Source organism: Neomonachus schauinslandi, chromosome 8 (assembly GCF_002201575.2).
Source record: "Neomonachus schauinslandi chromosome 8, ASM220157v2, whole genome shotgun sequence".
In the NCBI taxonomy this organism is placed as follows: domain Eukaryota; kingdom Metazoa; phylum Chordata; class Mammalia; order Carnivora; family Phocidae; genus Neomonachus; species Neomonachus schauinslandi.
The window spans coordinates 79,050,951-79,074,098 of NC_058410.1; the positions used below are offsets into that span (position 1 = coordinate 79,050,951).

The 23,148-nt window shown below is 36.4% G+C and overlaps 1 pseudogene; it reads right to left on the reverse strand.

The window, feature by feature from the left end:
• The window catches only part of LOC110583578, a 117,392-nt pseudogene that overhangs the window by 77,447 nt on the left and 16,797 nt on the right, over positions 1-23,148 (reverse strand).

Consider the following 23,148-nt stretch of genomic DNA (forward strand, 5'->3'; position numbering starts at 1 on the left):
AGTCTTAAGGTTTTCACTATAAAAATAATTTTTGGGGGGGCACCTGGGTGGCTCAGTCGTTAAGCGTCTGCCTTCGGCTCAGGTCGCGGTCCCAGGGTCCTGGGATGGAGCCCCGCAACGGGCTCCCTGCTCCGCGGGAAGCCTACTTCTCCCTCTTCCACTCCCGCTGCTTGTGTTCCCTCTCTCACTGTGTCTCTCTCTGTCAAATAAATAAAATCTTTAAAAATAATAATAATAAATAAATAATATATATATTTTTTAAATTGAGAGAGAGAGTGAGAAAGAGAGCACAAGAGGGGGTAGGGTCAGAGGGAGGAGAAGACTCGCTGCTGCTCAGGGAGCCCGATGCGGTACTCGATCCCGCAACTCCGGGATCATGACCTGAGCCGAAGGCAGCCTTTTAACCAACTGAGCCACCCAGGCACCCCAAAATAAAATTTCTTAACTAAGAATCATCCTATTGCTGTTAAAAAAGTTAATATTCGTTGCTTAATTGCATTCACCTCTGCCCCACAGAGCCCAATTCATTCTTGGTTCTAGAATTTCTGTGTTTTCTGGATTGTGTGTTCTCTCAGGTATTTCAGGTAGAATATGAAAGGGGCTTCTAGATCAACAAAATTATCTACTCTGCATCTATTATAAGGCAGAAGAAACAGTTCTTTGAGGACTTTTAAGAAGGATCTCTTTTGCACCAGAAGCACTCACTGAGATATCCTCCTTTCCAGGTGCTTTGCTCCCCTCTGGACCAGGCTTTGATAGAGAACGTAATACAAATTAATTGTTCATGAAGCTGGCCATCATGTTTAAAGGAAACTACCTACTGTGGTTTCTATTTAACTTGAGTCTGTAGAGTAGGTCTTCACAATTCTTGGTTAAATTGAATTCAATGCACTAATGAATTTCATTCATTACCTAACAGGGCAGAAATGCCAGAGATGAGACCAGAAAGAGTTGGGGAAGGACTTGGGGGAAGGTCCTCTTAATGTGATGAAAAGCTCCATGTTTAGTAAATATTTTAAAATGGAATATGGGACTAAAATAGAAATATAAAGGTAATCTTAGTACGCAGTCACTATTTCCATAAACTTCTTCTTTTTAAACCATTTGGTATTGCTTTTTAAAGACGTGTGCTGACTTAATTGAATCTTTCCCCCTCTAGGACAGAAATTATGCTTTACTTCCATTCGACGTATGCCTCCACCTGGCTGTAGAGTTCTAAAAGTCCTCTTTCAACCCATTACTACATGTGTGTAGCCATGTGTGCTTTTGCACATGCACACACACGAAAGCTTCGTATTTTCCACATATGGCGCTTCCTTCCTGACTTCTGCCAGATTTAAAAGAGAGTTCTTTTAACTTGGAAAATGGGGATGGGTTTCTGTTTTTAAGATATTATAGAAAAATAAGAAATAATACTTTGTTTCCCCCAGACCCTGTTCTCAACCCTGTTTTTACATTAAAACTATCTGAAAAAAGATTTTTTTTAAAATACCAACCCATGAGCTTCATCTCAATCCAATTGAATCATAATCTTACAAAGTGTAGCCAGGTACTAGTACTTCTTAAATATCACAATTCCTGTTTAATAAATTCCTCTTATTAATGGACTATGTACTTCACTACTGGTAAGACTGATTTCTGTACCTCTATTATTCACAACTTGCTGGAAAATTTTCCATCATATTGCTTCATCTGTAAATTTTAAAAATTTGCACATTTTCTCAAAGATAAAAGAATATCTTGAGGCATTTATTCTAACCATTATCTTTATTATAATTTTCTTGGAAAAGCGTGGTGGCCAACAAATGTTCCTTGAAATGATATTCAGAATCCTTTTGTGGTTATATTAAACTTGAAATGAGATAGAAGTCTCAAATGCTGTAAGTTATTTATACAAAAAAAGAAAAAGAAAAATGTTACATACTTTCTGTCTTATTTAAGACTCATCCACTCTATATAGCTACTTGCATTGCCAAGGTCAAATTTGAGAATAGATAATCTCTTAGGGTACCTACTAATTTCCATGCATCCGTGCATTCTTTTGTTATTTTTTTGAATAAATAATCACACTCTTTAAAACTGTATTTAGATTTTAGGAAGAGAAGAATGATAAATCATAAAGCAATGAAGTACCCAGAAGAAAAACTAGGCTTAAAAGTTTTATATTGTCTTTTTTTTTTTAAAGCATGTGATGTGATAAGTACTGGGTGTTATATGTAACTGATGAGTTATTGAACTCTACATCTGAAACTAATGATGTACTTTTATGTTGGCTAATTGAATTTAAACAAAAAAATAACGTTAATGATAAGCTACCAAGGGAGAGAATATGAAGGTGTGGAAGTCCTGTGAAGTTTAGAGTAAGATAAATGAGTTTGAATCTCCTGTTTTTCACTTACACCCACAGCCAGTGCATTGGCAAGTCTGAATCAGACCACGCCTCGCCATCTTCGTGACTACAGCCCTCAGCTGGGGTAGCAACATCAACCACCTGGATTCTTGCAACAGCTCCAGGCCCTCTCCCACCACAGAGTGGAAGTCCTTTCATATTTGGTCCTTCAAGAACTTTCTCTATGCAGTAGTCAAAGTAATCCTTTTTGTTGTTGTTGTTTTCAGCTTTATTGAGGTATAATTGACAAATAGGAATTGTGTATATTTAAGGAGTACAACTTGATATATTTTATACATTGTGAAATGATCACCACAATCAAGCTAAGTAACATATTATCTCACATAGTTGCTTGCTTTTTCTTTCTCTTTCCTTCTTTCTTTTCTTTTCTTTTCCCCTCCCCCCATCTGTCCCTCTCTCTTTTCCTCTCTCTTTCTTTCTCTTTTTCTTTCCTTTCCTTGTCTTTTTTTCTTTCTTTATTGTGGTGAGAACACTTAAGATCTACCCACTCAGCAAATTTCAAATATATAAATTACTGCTGTTAACTATAGTCACCATGCTGAACATTAGATCTCCAGAATTTATTCATCTTGCATAATGGAAAATTTATACCCTTTGATGCTTCTCTTCATTTCCCGCTCCCTGTCCCTAGCAACCACCATTCTACACTTTGCTTCTGTGATTTTGACTATGTTAGATTCCACATGTAAATGAGATCATACAGTATCCGTCTTTCTGTGTCTGACTTATTTCATGTAGCAGAATGTCCTACAGATTCATCCATGTGGCCGTGAATTAAAGGAGTTTCTTCTTTTTTTTAAGGCTGAAATCCTTTTAAAGCATAAGTCTGACTGCTTAAAACCCTCCACTTGCTTCTTGTTGTAATTAGAATAAATTCCACACTCTTTATTCTGGCTCTAAATTTCTGATCTCATGTTTCACTCTCTTCCCCTTGCTATGTACACTTCAATCACACAACTGTCTCTGGAATAGGCTAAGCTAATTCTTATGGTCTTACACAGATAATTCTATAGCAAAGTAGAGATAAGATCAGGGGCTTATCTCATGCCCTCATCAGACAATGGCATATTTAATATTTTGCAAATCTCTTACTCTTCTGTGAAACTTTTTTTTTCTTTCATGAGATCATGGGAAAGTCATTGAAAGTGTCTAGAAATGATTGAGCTATACAAGCTAAGAGAGTGGAGCTATTCATTCAGGGATTGAAAGACTATTAAATAATTGATAATCAAAGATAAGGTGATTGAATTCTTCATCACAACCAAGATTGCAACCACTATCAAGCAAATACAATATGCCAGACACTGTATTGAATATTGTAGATGATAAAAAAGTGGATGAGAATAAAACAGCCTTTGCTCTTAATTGCTTAAAATCTGGAAGAGAGGTTAAGGCAAGCACAATGCTACTCCTAAGCAGAATCTGTGTCAGAAGAGTCAGACTTTAAGGGGCAGGGGTTTTACAAATGAGGGTGTGATAGGTCTGACTCCCACTGTAAGCAACAGTGGTTTAACAGTTTGCATATCTGTTCCCCAGTCTGTTAGAATTGCTTCTCCTTAATTGAATTGAAATATAAGATTAATTAGGTTTGGGGATCGAGAAACTGAGGAAAACTTAATAAAGGGGTTGGCATTTGAGCTGGACCTGGAAAATGGGGGCGATAATAGAATATGTTTTTATTATCTCTTTCTTCATTTGGTCATGGTTTTCACCAAGAAAATACAATGAGCTTTGTGATTTTGCAGAAGTAGCTTGCTGAATGTTACTGGTCTAGTTTTCCAATATTTTTTTTAAGGAAAATAGGACTTCAGTCTCTGGAATGAAAAGTAAACCAACCTGAGCCTGCCTTCCTTAGCTTGTAAAATGTCCAATTTGTATGACTGTTGTAAAGCTTAGAGGGAATAATGTGAAATATCTGACATATAGGTGCTTAATTAATGCTAGCTGTCACTTTTACTTTTTAATAACTGGAGAAAATTTATATTACAGAAAGTAAGCAGAATTGTGGAATGGTTAAAAGTGTGTACTCTGTATTGATCAGATGGCCTTTGAATTCTGGCTCTGTCACCTCATTTGCTTTATGATCTTGAGTTAAGTAACTTAACCTTGCTTTGCTTCACTCTTTCATCTGTGAATTGGGGGTTATAATGTATCCTATCTCAGAGGGCTGTTGTGGGGATATTACATCAGATAATTCATACAAAATGTCTGCTGTGCTCAATAAATATGTAATATTTTATAATAATGATTACTATTTGTATCTTTAATATAGGGTTGTTAATCTGATGATCTATATGACCTGTCGACACATGCCAGGTGAATTACTTTTTTATGGACAGATTATTCTCAAATAAAAAAGCTTCAGCTAATCAAATATATAGGCCCTGAGTGTTATTTTGAAGCATCTGCCATTTGGTATTCTCATTTTATTTGACCATGTTACCAGTGGCTTTTGTTTGTCTGTTGGTTGGCTGGGGTTTTTTTTTGTTTTTTTTTTTTACTTATTTTTTTTTATTAACTATTTATCACTGATTTTTTTTTTTTTTTAAATGAAGAGAGAGGGTAAATTCAGGAAGCGACGGAAGGTATATCCCCTGATTTCATAACAGCTAAGAAAGATGAATACAAAGGAAAAAGTAATCTTGTTAGAAAAGAATGCCTTCAGGGATCCTGGAGAATTAAGGCTAGAATTTTTCTGTTTTGAGCCAAGCAGAAATAAAGAAGTGAAGATTGGAAAGTGGAGAGATTTTTGCCCATGAGAGGAATTTCTTGCTTCACTGTTTCCTGTTAAACCTCATTATATAAGTTAACTGATTGCTTTTCCCCAAACTCAAATTTAGGTCCTAAGTATAGAAGAGCAATTCTAGTGAAACACTTATATGTAAATCTTTTGGAGTAAAACATTTTATTTCTATATGCTTATAATTATTTTCTGTCTTACTTAGAATAGTTTGTAATTTGAAAATTCTGGAACTGAAATTCATATTCCTGAGGTAATGATGAAAAAATATTTGGTCCACCTCAATAAGAAATGAGGTTTATTGGTTCAGTTTTCCCTCAGCCAGCCTGATGAACAGAAAGACTGTCACCAGTAGAATTCTGGAAGAGGAAGCTATTACAACTACTCTACCTAACTTCTTAGTGCAGGTTTCATATCTAAATGCAACATGGCAAAGATCTACCTGTTTCTTCAAGGGAGGGAAGAGCTATACTCCTCACTTCAAAGACTCAGATAGGCTTTTTGCTTACCTTACATGCCCTAAGTTACCTGCCTGTTGTTTTCATGTATTCTGCACTCCAGCCAAATTGAGTAACTATCTTGTTGCCTCCATTATTTCCCAGGAGTTTTGAATTTGTATACACAGTCACCCCCACCTGCAGGTATCACCCCCATGTTCAGACACCCAAACCTAACTCATCATCTAATCTTGGTTGACATGCAACTTGTCCTTTGAAGCCTTTCCTATTTTCAGCAAGAAATGATCCTATACTTCACACAAGTCTCCTAGCTCTTCCTCAGGACTTCTAATATGGCATTTTATTCACCACATTTATTGCGTACCTACAATATGCTAAACAGTGTTAAGGATATATCAGTGGCTAAAGCAGTCAGAAATCCTTGTGAACTTAATAAACAAGTTAAAAATATGTGTTAGTGATTTATGCTAAAAAGAAGAATGTAGAAGAACAGGAAAATAGGAACTGGAAAGACAGCAATTTTATGTGGTCAGAAGAGTCCTGACTGCAAAGGAGACATGAGAGTAAAAGACCTGAAGCATGACAGGTAGACATGTAGAAAGAGCACTCAGCAGAGGGAAGAACAAGCGTGAAGGCTCTGGGGGGGAGCGGACCTCATGTGGGATGTCGTTGGGCTAGGATTGGAGTGACCAAGAGGGAAAGGAGTCATAGAGGTGAACAGTGGGGGTCCTAGAGGAGCATGAGGAAGAACAGGCAGATTATAGAGGTCCTTACAAGGAATGACTTTTTCTCAGGGTTAAATGATCAAACCATAGTAGGGGTCTTGACCACCACAGAGGAATGATAGAACTTGTATTTTAACAGGAGGAGCAGTGCAGCAGTGAGAACGTGTGGATTCTGGAAATATTCTGAAGATAGAACCTATTGAATTTATTGAAAGCTTGACCATCAGGAGAAAAAGAGGAGCAAGTGAAACTCAAAGGCCTGTGACCTGAGTAATTGGAAATAAGGAGCTTCCATTAGCTGAAATGGAGAAAGCTATAAAAGGAAGAGGAAGAGGTGTCAGACATTCTGGTTTGAACATGTACAGTTTAAGATTACTGCCCTGTCTGTGGTCAGTTGGATTATATAAGTTTTAAGTTTCAGGGAGCAATTGGGAGCAATTAATATCAGTGATACCAATTTGGGAGTTATAAGCATTTATTTTGCTTCCTTTTTTTAGTTCTATTTTTATTCTTTTGAGAACTTTCCATACTGTTTTCCACAGTGGTTGCACTGATTTATGTTCCCATCATTAGTGCACAAGGGTTTTCCTTTCTCCACATTCTCACTGACTGTTGTTATTTCTAGTGTTTTTGAGAATAGCCATTCTAACAGGTGTAGGTGACATTTCATTGTGGTTTTGATTTGCATTTCCCTGATGTTTAGTGATATCTAAAACCTTTTCATATACCTGTTGGCTGTTTGTATGTCTATTTAGGAAAAATGTCTTTTCAGGTTTCTTGTTCATTTTTAAAATTGGTTATTTGGTTTTTTGCTATTGAGTTGTATGAGTTCCTTGTGTATTATTTATATTAACCCTATTGACTATGTTCATTGCAAATATTTTCTCCCATTCCATAGGTCGTCTTTTCATTTTGTTGATGGTTTGTTTTGCTGTGCAGAATCTTCTTAGTGTGATGTAGTCTCACTTATTATTTTTGCTTTGGTTACATTTGCTTTTGGTGTCAAATCCGAAAATTAACTGCCAAGGCCAATGTCAAGGAGCTTACTGCCTATCTTTTCTTCTAGGAGTTTTACAGTTTCATGTCTTAAGTCCATTTTAAGTTGATTTTTGTGTATGGTGTAAGCTAGGGGTCCCATTTCATTCTTTTGTTTGTTAGGGTCCTGTTTTTCCTACACCATTTATTGAAGAGACTGTTCTTTTTCATTGTATATTATTGGCTCCTATGCCGGCAATTAATTGACTATATATGCATGAGTAAATCTAAGCTCTCTTTTCTGTTCCTTTGATCTATGCTATTTCAGTATTTATGCCAATACCATACAGTTTGATTACTATGGCTTTGTAATATAGTTTGAAATCAGAAGGTGTGGTGCCTCCAGCATTGTTCTTTCTTGAGGTTTCATTGGCTATTCAGGGTCTGTTTGGTTTCATACAAATTTTAGGTTGATTTTTCTATTTCTGTGAAAAATGCCAATTTTGGTAGGGATTGTATTGAATCTGCAGATTGCTTTGAGTTCTATGGACATTTTAATAATACTAATTTTTCCAATCTATAATCATGGAATAACTTTCCATTTATTTGTTTCTTCTTCAGTTTATTTTATCACTGCCTTATGATTTTTGGTGTAGACTGTTTACCTATTTAAGTTGATTCCTAAGTGTTTTTTGATGCAATTATAAATGGAATTGTTTTCTTTTTTTTTTTTTAAAGATTTTATTTATTTATTTGAGAGAGAGAGAATGAGAGAGAGCAAGCACATGAGAGGGGGGAGGGTCAGAGGGAGAAGCAGACTCCCCACTGAGCAGGGAGACCGATGCGGGACTCGATCCAGGGACTCCAGGATCATGACCTGAGCCGAAGGCAGTCGCTTAACCAACTGAGCCACCCAGGCGCCCTGGAATTGTTTTCTTAATTCCTCTTTCTGATGGTTCTGTTGAGTTCTGTTAGTGAATAGAAATAAACTGACTTTTGTGTGTTGATTTTATATCTTGCAACTTTTCTGAATTCGTTTATTAGTTCTAAAATTTTTTTGAGTTTTATATATAGATCATGGCATCTGTAAACAGAGACAATCTTACTTCCTCCTTTCCAATTTGGATGCCTTTTCCCTCTTTTTTTGCCTAATTTTTCAGGCAAGGACTTCCTTACTATGCTGAATGAAAATGGAGAATGGGCATCTGTTTTTTACTCATCTTAGAGGAAATACTTTCAGCTTTTTTACTATTGAGTATGATTTTAGCTATGGGCTTGTCATATATGGCCTTTATTATGTTGAGGTATTGAGAGTTTTTATCACGAATGGATGTTGAATTTTGTCAGGTGCTTTTTCTGCATCTATTGAGATGATCATATGATTTTTATCCTTCATTTTTTTTATGTGGTGTATCACAATTATGGGTTTGCATATGTTGAACTATCCTTGAATTCCTAGAATAAATCCCACTTGATAATGGTGTATGATGCTTTAATATAGTGTTGAATTTGGTTTGCTAATATTTTTTCCATCTATGTTTGTCAGAGATACTGGCCTGTAATTTTCCTTTCTTCTAGTGTCCTTGTCTGGTTTTGGTATCAGGGTATTGCTGGCCTCCTAAAATGAATTGGGAAGTATTCCCTCATCTTCCATTTTTTAGAAGAGTTTGGAAAGGATTAGTGTTAATTGGTTTTTTTTTTAACATTTGATAGAATTTACCAATGAAGCCATCTGGCCCTAGACTTTTGTTTGTTGGGAAGGTTTTGATTACTGATTCAATCTTGTAGTAATTTGTTTAGATTTTCTATTTCTCCATGTTTTATTCCTGGTAGGTTGTATGTTTCTAGGAATTTATCCATTTCTTCAAGGTTATCCAAATTATTGGTATATAATTGTTCAGAGTAGTTTCTTATGATCCTTAGTATTGTTGTGTAATCAGTTATAATGTCTCTTCTTTCATTTTGATTTTGAGTCTTCTCTCTTTTTTTCTTAATGTAGCTAAAGTTTGTTAATTTATCTCCTCAAAAAACAAGTTCTTAGTTTTGTTTTTTTTTTAATCTTTTCTGTTGTCATTTAGTCTCATTTCATTTATTTCTATTCTGATCTTTCCTATTTCCCTCCTTCTACTGACTCTGGGCTTATTTTGTTCTTCTTTTTCCAGTTCCTTGAGGAGTAATACTAGATTGCTTACTTGAGATATTTTGTCTTAATGTGGGTGTTTATTCCTATAAACTTCCTTCTTAGAACTGCTTTTGCTCTACCCCTAAATTTTGGTATGTTGTGTTATCATTTAATTTATCTCAAGATGTTTTGGGAATTTTCTTTTGATTTCTTCTTTGACCCATTGATTTTTCAGGAGCATTTCATTTAAGCTCCACGTATTTGTGAATTTTCTATTTTTCTTGTAATTGATTTCTACTTTCATACCATTGTAGCTGACAAAGATGCTTGATATGGTTTCAATTTTCTTAAGTTTGTTAAGACTTGTTTTGTTGCCTGACATATGATCTATCCTGGAGAATGTTCCATGTGCTCTTGAGAAGAATGTGTATTCTGCTGCTCTTTGATGGAATGTTTTGTATGTGTCTGTTAGGTCTATCTGGTTTAATGTGAAGTTTAAGTCCATCATTTGCTTATTGATTTTTCTGTTTGGGTGATCTAGCCATTGTTGAATGTGTGGTATTGAAGTATCTCACTATTATTGTATTGTGGTTTATTTCTTGCTTTAGATCTGTTATTATTTGCTTAATATATTTAAGTTCTCCAGTTTTGGGTGCATATATATTCATAATTGTTATATCCTTGATGAATTGACCCCCTTATCTTTATATAATAACCTTTTTCTCATAATTTTTGGCTTATGGTCTGTTTTGTCTCATATGAGTATAGCTACCCAGCTTTCTTTTGGTTTACATTTGCATAGGATCTTTTTCTACCCTTCACTTTAAGTCTATGTGTGTCCTTAAAGCTGAAGTGAGTTTCTTGTAAGCAGCATATAGTTGGGTCTTGTTTTTTATCCATTCAACCACTCTGTCTTTTGATTGTAGAATTTAGTTCATTTACATTTAAAGTAACTAGTGATAGGTATGGACTTACTGTTGCCATTTTGTTCATTGTTTTCTGGTTGTTTTATAGTTCCTTTGCTCCTTTCTTCCTTTCTTGCTCTCTTTCTTTGAGATTTGATGATTTTCCCTGGTGCTATACTGATTTCCTACTCTTTATCTTTTGTGTATCTAGTATAGGTTTTTGGTTTGTGATTATCATGAGGTTTATGTAAAAAATCTCATAGTTATAAAAGGCTATTTTAAATGGAAAACAACTCCAAATGTATATGAAAGTTCTACATTTTTATATTTTTACACTTCCTTCCAGGACACCACAGGAGGAGGGAAATTCCGGGGCCTCCTATGTTATTATCTTGGTCTGGAATTAAGATATATGCTACCAAGTTTTTTGTTTTAATAACTTAGGCCATTTATGTAGAAGTTATTAATAAAAGACAACTGCTACATTAAAATACCAGATCTTGAATTATACTCTGAACATATAATTATGTCATATCTTTAAACAATTTTTTGTAGTTCTAAAGACCTCATGACACCAGCAATTCATCTGGCAGTATATGCAAAGTGAGTTCATTAAATTTGGCTTAGTGCCGTAAAAGGCACATTTAGCTATTTTTCCATATCTATTTTATCTTTTACAAGACTACCAGGAATATGTTGTGCTCCAAATTAATACTTAATTTTGTAATACAATACTGCAGTGTCATTAATATATTTTAATACATTTTATATTAATTTTAATATTGAAATCATGTTTTCTTTAAAAGGACAGAATTCTCACAAGGATACACGAGATTATATAATAATTACAGAAAATAATTTAATTTCTTATGCAGTACTATAATTAAAAAGAGTGTAAAATATTTAAACATTTAACATTATATTACTTTTCTATTTGGTTCAAAATCAGAACATTTGCATCAAGTTATTTTTTAGTTTATGATGCTTGCAGGTGTAAAAAGATAAAAGAAAAAATGAATTTATTTTATCTATTATGGAAAGAATGGATGAGGATGGAAGGATTATGACTTTTCTAGAGCATGCATTCACATAGATTATTTGAGATTAGATGAATAAAATTATATGGCTAAATCTATACACTAAAACTATTGAGTACATTTTACTTTCATATTTCTAAAGAAATAGCTTATTTGATTCAGTCACTGAATTAAAGAACTTTGAGTTTTGGATCCAAATGATTCTTCAATCATCTCTTTGTCAGACAATTTGAATTCTATAGTTGAGTATAAAATAGCATTCCTGACAGAGAATCTCATGTGCAAAGCCTTGCAGCAAGAGGTACTGAGGCACTTTTGAAGAACTTTTAAAGAAGTCCTGTGGCAACAGTCTTTAAGTGCTGTGGAAGTGTGATCATAATATATTGTTACATGACAGGCTAAGGTTATGAAACACATGTATAATATTTTGTTGTTTTTTTGAACACCCATATCTTAAGTGGCTTAATATAGTGGTGACAAGTGGAGACGCTAAAGTCACACTCTTGGGTTTATATCCCAGCTCTGCCATGTATTGGCTGTGTTACCTCGCACAAGTTACTAAACTAGTATGTGATTTTCTAACTTTCTAATTAGATTTTCTAATCTGTCAGATGGCAATATTAACGTATACCTTTCATAGTGTATTTGGACAATTATATATGATTTCATGATTAAAGTATTCAGAACGGTGCCACTAGAGCACTGAGTGTTCAGTAAGTATTAGCTATTATCATATTATTTGTAGGACCTTCTAATAGGAAAGACATGTAAACATGTTAATGCTATTTTTTATGCATTGCAAAATCAAAGTGAATCCTGATTTTATACCCTTTACTTACATGTACTATATAAAATGTCTACCATGAATTGTACGCTCTGGAGTTCTACCATGAATTCTGCCTATGTTTAGGGAATAGATTACTAAAATAGGTTGTAAGTGTTTAAGTAGATTAGTAGGCATTAACTTTTCATAATTTCAATCTGGAAGAAACATTTGAACTATTCTTTTGCGAGTAGAAATTCTGCTCTTAACTGATTAAAGTGCAAGTATGAAAAGGGTACATTTATTGAATAAAATATGGCCAAAATATTTTATGGGTAGATATAATTGATTTTATAATTGTAGAGAAGAAATAAATATTTGTTAAAAAATCCATATGATAGGTGTTTGTCACTTTTTTTCCCTAGTGATTTATTGTTTAGTTTGTTCTCAGTGGGTCTTTTCTGTGTGTTCATGGGTGAGTTGGCAGAGTGGAATAAGACTTCAGATGGGGGGCGCCTGGGTGGCTCAGTTGGTTAAGCGACTGCCTTCGGCTCAGGTCATGATCCCGGAGTCCCAGGATCGAGTCCCGCATCGGGCTCCCTGCTCGGCAGGGAGTCTGCTTCTCCCTCTGACCCTCCCCCCTCTCATGTACTCGCTCTCTCTCATTCTCTCTCTCTCAAATAAATAAATAAAATCTTAAAAAAAAAAGACTTCAGATGGGGATTATAAAACTGAATATTCTGTGTAGTACTTCTAAATTTTTGTTAAGCCGTGTAACCTTGAGCAAGTCACTTAATATCCCTATATCACCAATCCCTCTTCTAAAAACTGAAGAAATATCTGATCTGCTGTAGATTTGCTGTTGTGAGGATCACAGCAGTGCTACATATAAAAAGTACGTTGAGGGGCGCCTGGGTGGCTCAGTCGTTAAGCGTCTGCCTTCGGCTCAGGTCATGATCCCAGGGTCCTGGGATCGAGTCCCACATCAGGCTCCCTGCTCGGCAGGAAGCCTGCTTCTTCCGCTCCCCCTGCTTGTGTTCCCTCTCTCACTGTGTCTCTATCAAAAAAAAAAAAAAAAGTACGTTGAAAGCTTTAAGTCACTAAACAGATGTGAACTCTGCTCAACCTTGCAAGTTTTAAAAGTATAAAACTTTGCTAGATTGGATATTTCCCAAGGACTTTAGTATTAAGATAAAAGAATACAGACTTGAATTCTGCAATAAAAAGCATGCATTCCTTAACTTCAGTGTCCAGCAAAGGCTGATCAGATTTTTCAGGCCCATCGTCCTGATGGGGACAAAGAGAAACTCTGGAAAAAATTATATTTAAAAAATTCTGCCTGAAAGCACTGGAGAACCAATAATACAGTGAAGAATTATATGGCTAAGATCATTTAAAAGAAAGAAATACAGAGAAGGAAACTTGGCATTTGGGGCTGCTTTCACCTTGTATTGTCTGTTAATTTCAGGGGGAAAACAAAGCCACTTTTTTCCCCCATAGAAGCTGAGAAGCTAAACAGAGCTTTTGATTGTTTTGCAGGTCTAAGGGACAAAAAAAAAAAAAAAAAGGAGTAAATGAATGTCCATAAAGACAAAAATGTAGTAAAGTTTTTATGCTTTGTTCTGAGATCATAATGGGGATAGGAAAAAAAGTAAAGAGGAAATAGGATGGCTCTTAGAAGTTGAAAACTTATGTACTCACAAAAACCCACACACAGTTGTTTATAGCTGCTTTATTCATAATTGTTAAAGCTTGAAGCAACAGAGATGCCCTTCAGTAGGTGAACAGATAAATGAAGTGTGGAACATCTGGACCATGGAATATTATTCAGCATTAAAAAGAAATGAGCTATCAAGTCATGAAAATACATAGAAGAAAATAAAATGCATATTACTAAGTAAAATAAGCCCAATCTGAAAGGCCACTTACTGTATGATTCCAGCTATATGATGTTCTGGAAAAGGCAAAACTGTGAAGACAGTAAAAAGGTCAATGATTGCCAGGAATTAGAGGAAGAGAGAAATGAATAAGAGAAACACAGACCGTTTTTAGGGCAGTGGAAATACTCTATATGGTATTATAATGATGGATACATGTCATTATACATTTGTCCAAACCCACAGAATGTACCACACTAAGAGGGAATGGTAATGTAAAGTAAGGACTTTGGGTGATGATGATGTATCAGTGTAGGTTCATCAATGGTAACAAATGTGTCACTCTGGTGGGGGATGTTGATAATGGAGAAGGCTATGCACATGTGGGAGCAGGGGCTATCTGGGTAATCTCTGTACTTTCCTCTCAATTTTGTGGCAAACCTAAAACTGCTATAAAAAAAATAAAGTTTTTTTTTAAATGGGTAGCTGCAGGGTGCCTGGGTGGCTTAGTCAGTTAAGCGTCTGCTTTCACCTCAGGTCAAGATCCGGGGGTCCTGGGATCGAGCCCTGCATAGGGCTTCCTGCTCAGCGGGGAGCCTGCTTCTCCCTCTGTCTCTGCCCCTTCCTCTGCTCCTCCCTCTGCTTGTGCCCTTACTTTCTTATGCTCTCTCTCACGCTCTCTCTCTCTTCAATGAATAAAGAAAATCTTTAAAAAAAATGGGTAGCTGCTCTGCAAAGAGACAACTTACATGATTTTTGAAAGTAGAATAAATCACACATAGAAAGATTTAATCAATGAGGGCATAATAACACAACACTTGTTTTTTTTTATAGATTTATACTAAGCAGTTGAATTTTCTTATTTAGCATACATAAAAACCTAGGCGCTAGACATTATTATTAACCTCATTTTGGAAATGGGAGAACCAAGTCTTACATAGTGTAAGTAACTTTTCCAAACATTGGATCTAGGATTTGGAAGCAAGCAGCCTTATCAGAGTTCGTGTTCTTGCTATACAAAAGAAGCTGAAACAATTGCATAAAGAAAAATTTCTATTCAATATTTTCAAATCATGAAAAGTTGTAGTAACTGATATTGGTAAAAAACTGCCTGTCATATTAGCAAAAAATCATAGAATTTCAGGATTCAAAGGGACCTTAGATACCATCCTTTTATCTGAATACTTTCCATCAAATGGTAATTACTCTTCCTTTTGGGCACCACTAATGATAATTAGCTCTTCGTTCTAGTAAAGGTTCATACCATTAGAAACAAGTCATCTTTTTGTAGAGGTGAAATTTGTGGGGCTTTGTTTTGTTTTAGCTTCCAATCACTGACTCTAAATCTGTCCCTGATTAATTCAGAATAAGTAATTCAGATTATACTAAGTGGTCTTGAGATACTTAGATAAATTTATCAGGTTTTGCATAAATTATTTTTTCTTTAAGCTCAGCATTCCCAATTTTTTCTTCTTTTTCTCATATCGCATAATTCCTGATAGCTTTCTTCAGGATATGCTCATTTGTCTGTGTCCATTATTGGTACAATTGGGAAATTTCATAGAATAATTAAGAAATTATTATGTGAATAATAGAGAAATAAGGTATGTCAATATTTGGGATATGATAAGAAGCTTTTTCTTTCAAATTTTCTTGAGAGTTCAAAGTGGTCATGGTCTCAGTTTCTCCTGTTTACAAGAATAGGCCATCTTAAAAATTGCAAAAACTTCATTTGTCTTTAATTTACTCAAATTTCTCTATTCTCCTTTTTGGGCCCAGAAAATAAAGTTATGCAGCAGCGCTATCTTTTTTTTTCAGTGTAAGATTCTTTCTTTCTTTTTTTTTTTTTTAAGAGAGAGAGAGCACATATGTGTGCATGCATGAGAGCCAGTGGGGAAGGGACAGAGGGAGAGGGAGAGAGAGAATCCCAAGTAGGCTCCACACTCAGAGCAGAGTCCAATGCAGGGCTCCATCCCAGGATCGTGACCTGAGTCAAAATCAAGAGTCAGATGCCTAACCAACTGAGCCACCCAGGTGCCCCTATAAGATTCCTAGCAGAGGGATTGCTGGATAAGAATTTGTTTTTGGCTGCATAATTATGCAGCCATCAAAAGGAATGAAATCTTGCCATTTACAACGACGTGGATGGAACTGGAGGGTATTATGCTGAGTGAAATAACTCAATCAGAGAAAGACATGTGTCATATGACCTCACTGATACAAGGAATTCTTAATCTCAGGAAACAAACTGAGGGTTGCTGGAGTGGTGGGGGGTGGGAGGGATGGGGTGGCTGGGTGATAGACTTTGGGGAAGGTATGTGCAATGGTGAGCGCTGTGAATTGTGTAAGACTGTTCAATCACAGACCTGTACCTCTGAAACAAATAATACATTATATGTTTAAAAAAAAAGAAGAAGAAGAAGAAGATAGCAGGAGGGGAAGAATGAAGGGGGGGAAATCGGAGGGGGAGATGAACCACGAGAGACAATGGACTCTGAGAAACAAACTGAGGGTTCTAGAGGGGAGGGGCGTGGGGGGATGGGTTAGCCTGGTGATGGGTATTAAAGAGGGCACGTACTGCATGGGTGTTCTACACAAACAATGAATCATGGAACACTACATCAAAAACTAATGATGTAATATACGGTTATTAACATAACATAATTTAAAAAAAAAGAATTTGTTTTAGGGAGGATAGAGGCTAAGTTGCTGTAACAAAGAAAATTCCAAAATACAATGGCTTGAATATAATAGAATTTTATTTCTCTCGCAGAAAACAGTCTAACCAGCAGGACAGCTCTGCCTCATGAAATCTTTTAGAGATGGAGACTTCCTCCATCTCATTCTTGTTCAGACATTGCCCTCATCTTCGAAATCAAAACTGTGCCACTGCTCAAATCCTTTAAGCCTAAAGGAAGGAGAACAGCAGTTCAGGACAAGCAACTTGACTTTTAAATTGGAACTGACCTAGAAATTGTATATATATGAATTTTGCTCTATTTCCTTAAAGAGAATAGAGTCCTGTAACAAATCTGGTTGCCAGGGGCTGGGAAATGTGGTCCCTAGCTATGAAGCCATGAGCCCAGCTTCAGCAATTTTACTGTGAAAAGAACCAGGAATTAAAATTTGGTATATGTTAATCTCTGCAACAGAGATTATATACTTTGTTTGTATGAATCTTGAGATATTTTTCAAAATTGTTCTACAAAGTGTTCATTAACTGAGTCTATTCAAAATGTTAGTAACCACGATAATCTGTAATGTTAACAAATAAAAATTTCAACTCTATGAAATCATTAGTAAGATCAACATCAACATTCTGTTTGGGAAATAATTGACTCAGTAAGCCAACATCTCATTTTATAGAAACAGAAGGGTGTGGGCATATTACGAATTTGTATGCTGGCCACAAGCATTTACGGTGTCATGGGCTTTAGTGAATATCATCTACATGAAGGATAGGGAGCAGAACTTCATCTTGTAGGTTGCTAAAGCAGTCATTTAACATACTTTCTTTTGTACTGCCTTCTCTGTGGCACTTGCTATTTTGCTCTGAAAGCCATCTCACCAAACATCCATTCAAAGCTATAATCTAGTAATATTCCAGTGATAAAATAATTCACATTTTTCACGGATGCTGGTGTTTTTTCAAACAAATATCTCTTGCATTGGCGAGTCACCTGCTACTTTTTCACTGTTATATCAAAAATAGTGTCGGCGCATACAAGATAAAATGATTGAGTGAAACCCAAAATTTGCATACGTGTAGTCATTTTTGAGGACATCAAAATATATCATACCACACATTAATAAAGTAATCAGATGAGCTCGGGCATGTTCAGGGTGGTATGGCTGTAGACATTAATAAAGTAACCAAAACCTCTTTCTGCATTCCTTCAGTTCCAAACATAGGCAAAGGAAGCTTGTGCTATTCATTTCTGACATGCTAGATTCTAGTCTCTCTCAACCTATTTTCTGTTCGTATTCATCTTTAAAAGTTTTGCTTCAGGATCGTCTCATCGAACTGCACAAATTCTGAAGGAAGAAGGCAACACACGCAGAATTTCAAATGTGTCTCCACTCTTAAGCTTGAGATGACCAGTCCACAGCCACTCACTAGAACCTCCCCTAGGAGAGTTCTGTACTGGATACAGTCAGTGGGAAGGAAAGAATCTCTGACCTCCAGGATCTTACGCGTTAGTTTGTGTAGATAAAATATACTCTAATAAGCAACCATTTACCAACCCTAAATTTTAAAATAAGCCTTGACTCATGGCTTTTCTGCACTCCAACATCCAATTAATTGTAAATTCTCATATTTTAGTTTCTCATCCCCACAGCTACCAGTTTATCATCATTCCAACAGCATTTTCACTTGTTCTGCTGGCTGGGGTCTGTTTATCTCCCTCCAATCCACTCTCACTGAGAGAGAGAACACATATAGCAAAATTTATTGATGAGTTAATTGTCACATATGGGGAGAATTTAACACAAGTAAGGTGATGACTCAGTCCACATGCACATAACCCATCTGTGAACCAGTCAGTAAACTGTGCTGCCTCCTTTCTCCATGTTCTTCTGGAACATACTTACTCTGTGCCTTTCATAAGAGACTGAATGTCCACTATGATGTCATCTGAATTCTCAGTTTAAAACCTTTCAATATGCCCTCAATATTCTTGAAGTCGACACCCTTTTACACTGACTCTTGAAATTTTTGATGTGGTGTTGCCTTGCTCTCTGGGTTTATCTCTAATCATTACTCTCCTCATGTGCTGAAGGCTGCCATTTTAAACTATCTGTTGTTACCCATACTTCACACCTTCTCTTGCCTGTAGGCTTTTGTACCTGCTGTTTCTTTCCTGGAAATAATATCCCTTTCACTTTTCTTGTAAATTTCTCCTTTTCTTCTACAGCCCCAGTCTAAGAACTAAGGTTATCTCTCTTAAATGCTCCCATAAAAAACTGTACCTCTTTCATCATAACCCTAATAGAATTGTATTGTTATTGCCAACTTATTTGTTTGGATTCCCATGGAAACTCAAAGTCCTTGAACACAGCTACGATATGTTTTTGTCCTTTTCTGCCAGCTGGCTAGTACAGTATTTAACATATAACAAATATACAATAATTATTTGTTGAAATGAAATTCATAAAGAAACAATGTATGGTATAGATTAAATGTATGTGTGCCAGATTAAGAAAAAAAAGTTTTACTGTTTGTTAAATATTTACTCTATACCAGACATTGTTGATAACATGGTGAACATGATAAAACTCCTGTCATCCTAGAACTCTAGTTTAGTGTAGTTCCTTTTTCTTTTCTCCATAAATCTTACTTAACTGCCACATTTGTTATTATCACCTTTTTAGAAAATACTTGGGAGAACCCCAAATTTTAATCCAAGTCCCTACAAATAACAAAGAGAACACTGGAATTTATTATTGAAATAAAATTTCCATGAATCTAGTAGAAGGAAATTGATTGACCTTTAGAAAGGGATACATAGCGTGAGAGGGAATGCAGAAAGACTTCTTTCAAAAAAAAAATGACTGAGTAGCTTGGCTGGAGTAAAAATAATCTAAGGGTAAGTACAAAATAGGAGGTCTGAGGATTGTAAATGAGATAATGAGTCATGGAAAGGGATTTGGGGAAATGAAGACCTGAATGATTAAGCTTTGTGTAAGCAGGAGTTACATTATCCTAGGAGATTGACATACAGGATGGGTGGGGGAGGGGCTAAATGGATGATGGGTATTAAGAAGGGCACTTGTGATGAGCACTGGGTGTTATATGTAAGTGATGAATCACTAAATTCTCCTCCTGAAACCAATATTACACTATATGTTAACTAACTAGAATTTAAATAAAAACTTTTAAAAAAAATTGACATACAACAACAATATAATAGATGATTTACAAGTAAGATATGTAATGAACATTTTTTAAGCATCTGGGTTATATAGAAATATAAAATGAGAAGCTTTAAATTACAGTGAAAACTTGGAAATGTATTAAAACATCTTCAACAATCTCTAACGAAGACAGAACATTTTAGAGCCTAGCAATTTTAGTCTTTAAAACATTAGTTAAATGCTCATGCTGGCATGAATAACTTGGGCCTTTAATAGTTTTGTTTAAAAGTTTCAAAAATTATCACAGTCTAGAACTTTGTGAGATTGTTATATTTTGAACATGAGAAAATTTTAAGATCTACATCAGAAGTGTTGTCTTTAGAGGCACCTGGGTGGCTCAGTCAGTTAAGCATCCAACTCTTGATCTCAGCTCAGGTGTTGATCTCAGGGTCCTGAGTTCAAGCCCTGCGTGGGGCTCTGTGCTGGGTGTGGAGCCTACGTAAAAAAAATGTGTTGTCTTTATATATTTGAAAGATACCCGAAGAGGATGATAACCTCCTAATCTACATCCTCACTGAAAACAGAATGAAATGTGCCTTCACTGTGTGAAAATGAATAAAAGAAACCTCACTTAAAATGCAGTTGGGAGGCCCTGATAGGGGAGCTGTCACACACTGGTTACAGCTTGCAGAGTTCAGCAGGAAGAAAGAAGACTTCCTCCCAGCGCAGCAACAGCAAGGTGCCCTTGCCTGCAGCCAATGAGAAGCCGCCCCACTTGGAGCTCTCATTTACCTCTGCTGGACTTCTGAGAAACCCGTCCCAATTCCCCTTTTTCTCTGTTTTTTTGTTTTTTTTTTCCTTTGTTTTCTAGATTTACTTATGGTTCACCAGGGTTTGCTTGTGGTTGTTAGGAGAGAGAGACAGTCTGCGTTGTGTGAATGAAGGTCTAGGTCCTTAGATTCTCCACAAAAAGATTTAGGTGAAGATCCGCCCTCAGAATAAAGACAGCCAGAAGGAAAGTAGCAAGCACAGAGCAGTTTATTAAAGCGAAAGTACACTCTCAAGGTGGGAGAGCGGATGGGTGCCCCTAGGTTGTTTTGGGATTGGATATTACTGGGTCTTTCTGCGCTGGGAGGAGCCGTGACTGTAGTGGGGTGGTCTCTAATGGAGGCTGTTTTCAATCATTTGGGGGACTCCTCCCACAGGTGGGTTGGGGGAGCTTTTGACCCTGCAAGGTTTCTATCAGAACCATTATGGCAGCCTTTCTCCATCAGCTGGCTGGTCCTGCAACACAAAGGCTTTATAATGAATGTAGGGGTTACCCTAGGGCAGAGGTGGAAAAGGAGAGTGCAGGCTCTGCACCTGTGGCTCTCTGTCTGTCAGGACCAAGGTCTTGGAAGCCACAGGGTAAGGATGTTGAGCTTCGGGGCTTAAAATATGTAGCTTTTTCCTTCTTTTTTATACTTTGTTTTGTTTTGTTTTGATCACTGTCCTTGCCTCCAGCTCATGTCTTTCTCATTCCCCTTCAAGGACTTGAGACTCCGCCTCTGGGCGTTCCTTCTGCTCTCCTGTCTAGCTTCTACCTAATATCCTGAACTGCAGTTACTCTGTCATTCTTGAATAAACTCATTTTGCTGACATAATAACTGGCTATTTTATTATTTTAAGGTTGACAAGGGAAGCAGAAGAGCTTTGGGATGGATACAAGAAAAACCTTGCACACATTAGAGATTGCTAAACACATTTACTTGGACTCACGAAGAGGAAGTTTTTAAAAATTAATATAAATGTTCCACTATATAGTTAAAAAAGTGCTACTCCTATTGATGCTGGATTATCGAGCCCAACAGTCAAGAAAGAATTCTTGAGACACTTTAAGGTGCAAAAAAGTGATTTTATTAAAGCAGGGGGACAGGTACCTGTGGGCAGAAAGAGCGGCACTGGGACTGTTGAGGAGTGACTGGTTACATACTTTTTAGTTAGTGGTGGTTAGGGGATAGCCTAAGTCTCTAAGGAATTCGGAAGCAAGGCTTTCAGGACCTTGCGGGGCTAGCTGCCTTTGTTAAGGTTACTTTTAGTCTTTGAAGATTTATTTATTTTATTGAGAGAGAGAGAGAGAGCACAGGAGTGAGCGGAAGGGGCAGAGGGAGAGGGAGAGAGAAACTCAAGCGGACTCTGCACTGAATGTGGAGCCGGAATCGGGTCTCGATCTCACCACCCTGAGATCTAAGATTTAATTTAAACTACATTTCTCTTGCCTTTGTTTTCCTGATCACTACCATTTTCAAGAGAGAATAGTACAAGCAACTATCATTTTGCAGGAAAAATTATTTAATGTTTATTTCTTGTTTGAGAGTTCATCCTAGCTCCTAAAAGAAAACTGAAAGTTCTTAGAGTTTGATTAGTAAAGCAATAGATGATTCAAATTCTAGTTAACATACAGTGCAATATTGGTTTCTGGAGTAGAATTCAGTGACTCATCACTTACATACAACACCCAGTGCTCATCACAAGTACCCTCTTTAATACCCATCGCCCATCTAGCCCATCCCCCACCCACCTCCTTTCATCAACTCTCAGTTTGTTCTCTATCATTAAGTCTCATGGTTTGTTTCCCTCTCTTCTTTTCTATTCCCCCTTCCCATATGTTCATCTGTTTTCTTCCTTAAATTCCACTTTTGAGTGAGATCATATGGTATTTTTCTTTGATTTATTTCACTTAGCATAATATACTCTAGCTCCATCCACGTTGTTGCAAATGGGAAGATTTCCTTTTTTTGATGGCTGAGTAATATTCCATTGTACATATATATATATATATATATATATATATATATATATACACCACATCTTTATCCATTCATCAGTTGATGGACACTTGGGTTATCTCCTTACTTTGGCTATTGTTGATAATGCTGCTATAAACATTGGGGTGCATGGACTTCTTCGAATCTGCATTTTTGTATCCTTTGGGATAGTGCAATTGCTGGATTGTAGGGTAGTTTTATTTTTAACTTTTTGAGGAACCCCCATACTGGTCTCCAGAGTGGCTGCACCAGTTTGCATTCCCACCAACAAGGCAAGACTGTTCCCCTTTCTCTGCATGCTCAATAACACCTGTTGTTTCTTGTGTTGTTAATTTTAGCCATTCTGACAGGTGTGAGGTGGTATCTCCTCGTGGTTTTGATTTGTATTTCCCTGATGGTGAGTGATGTTGAGCATCTTTTCATGTGTCTGTTAGCCATCTGTATGTCTTCTTTGGAAAAGTGTCTAATCATGT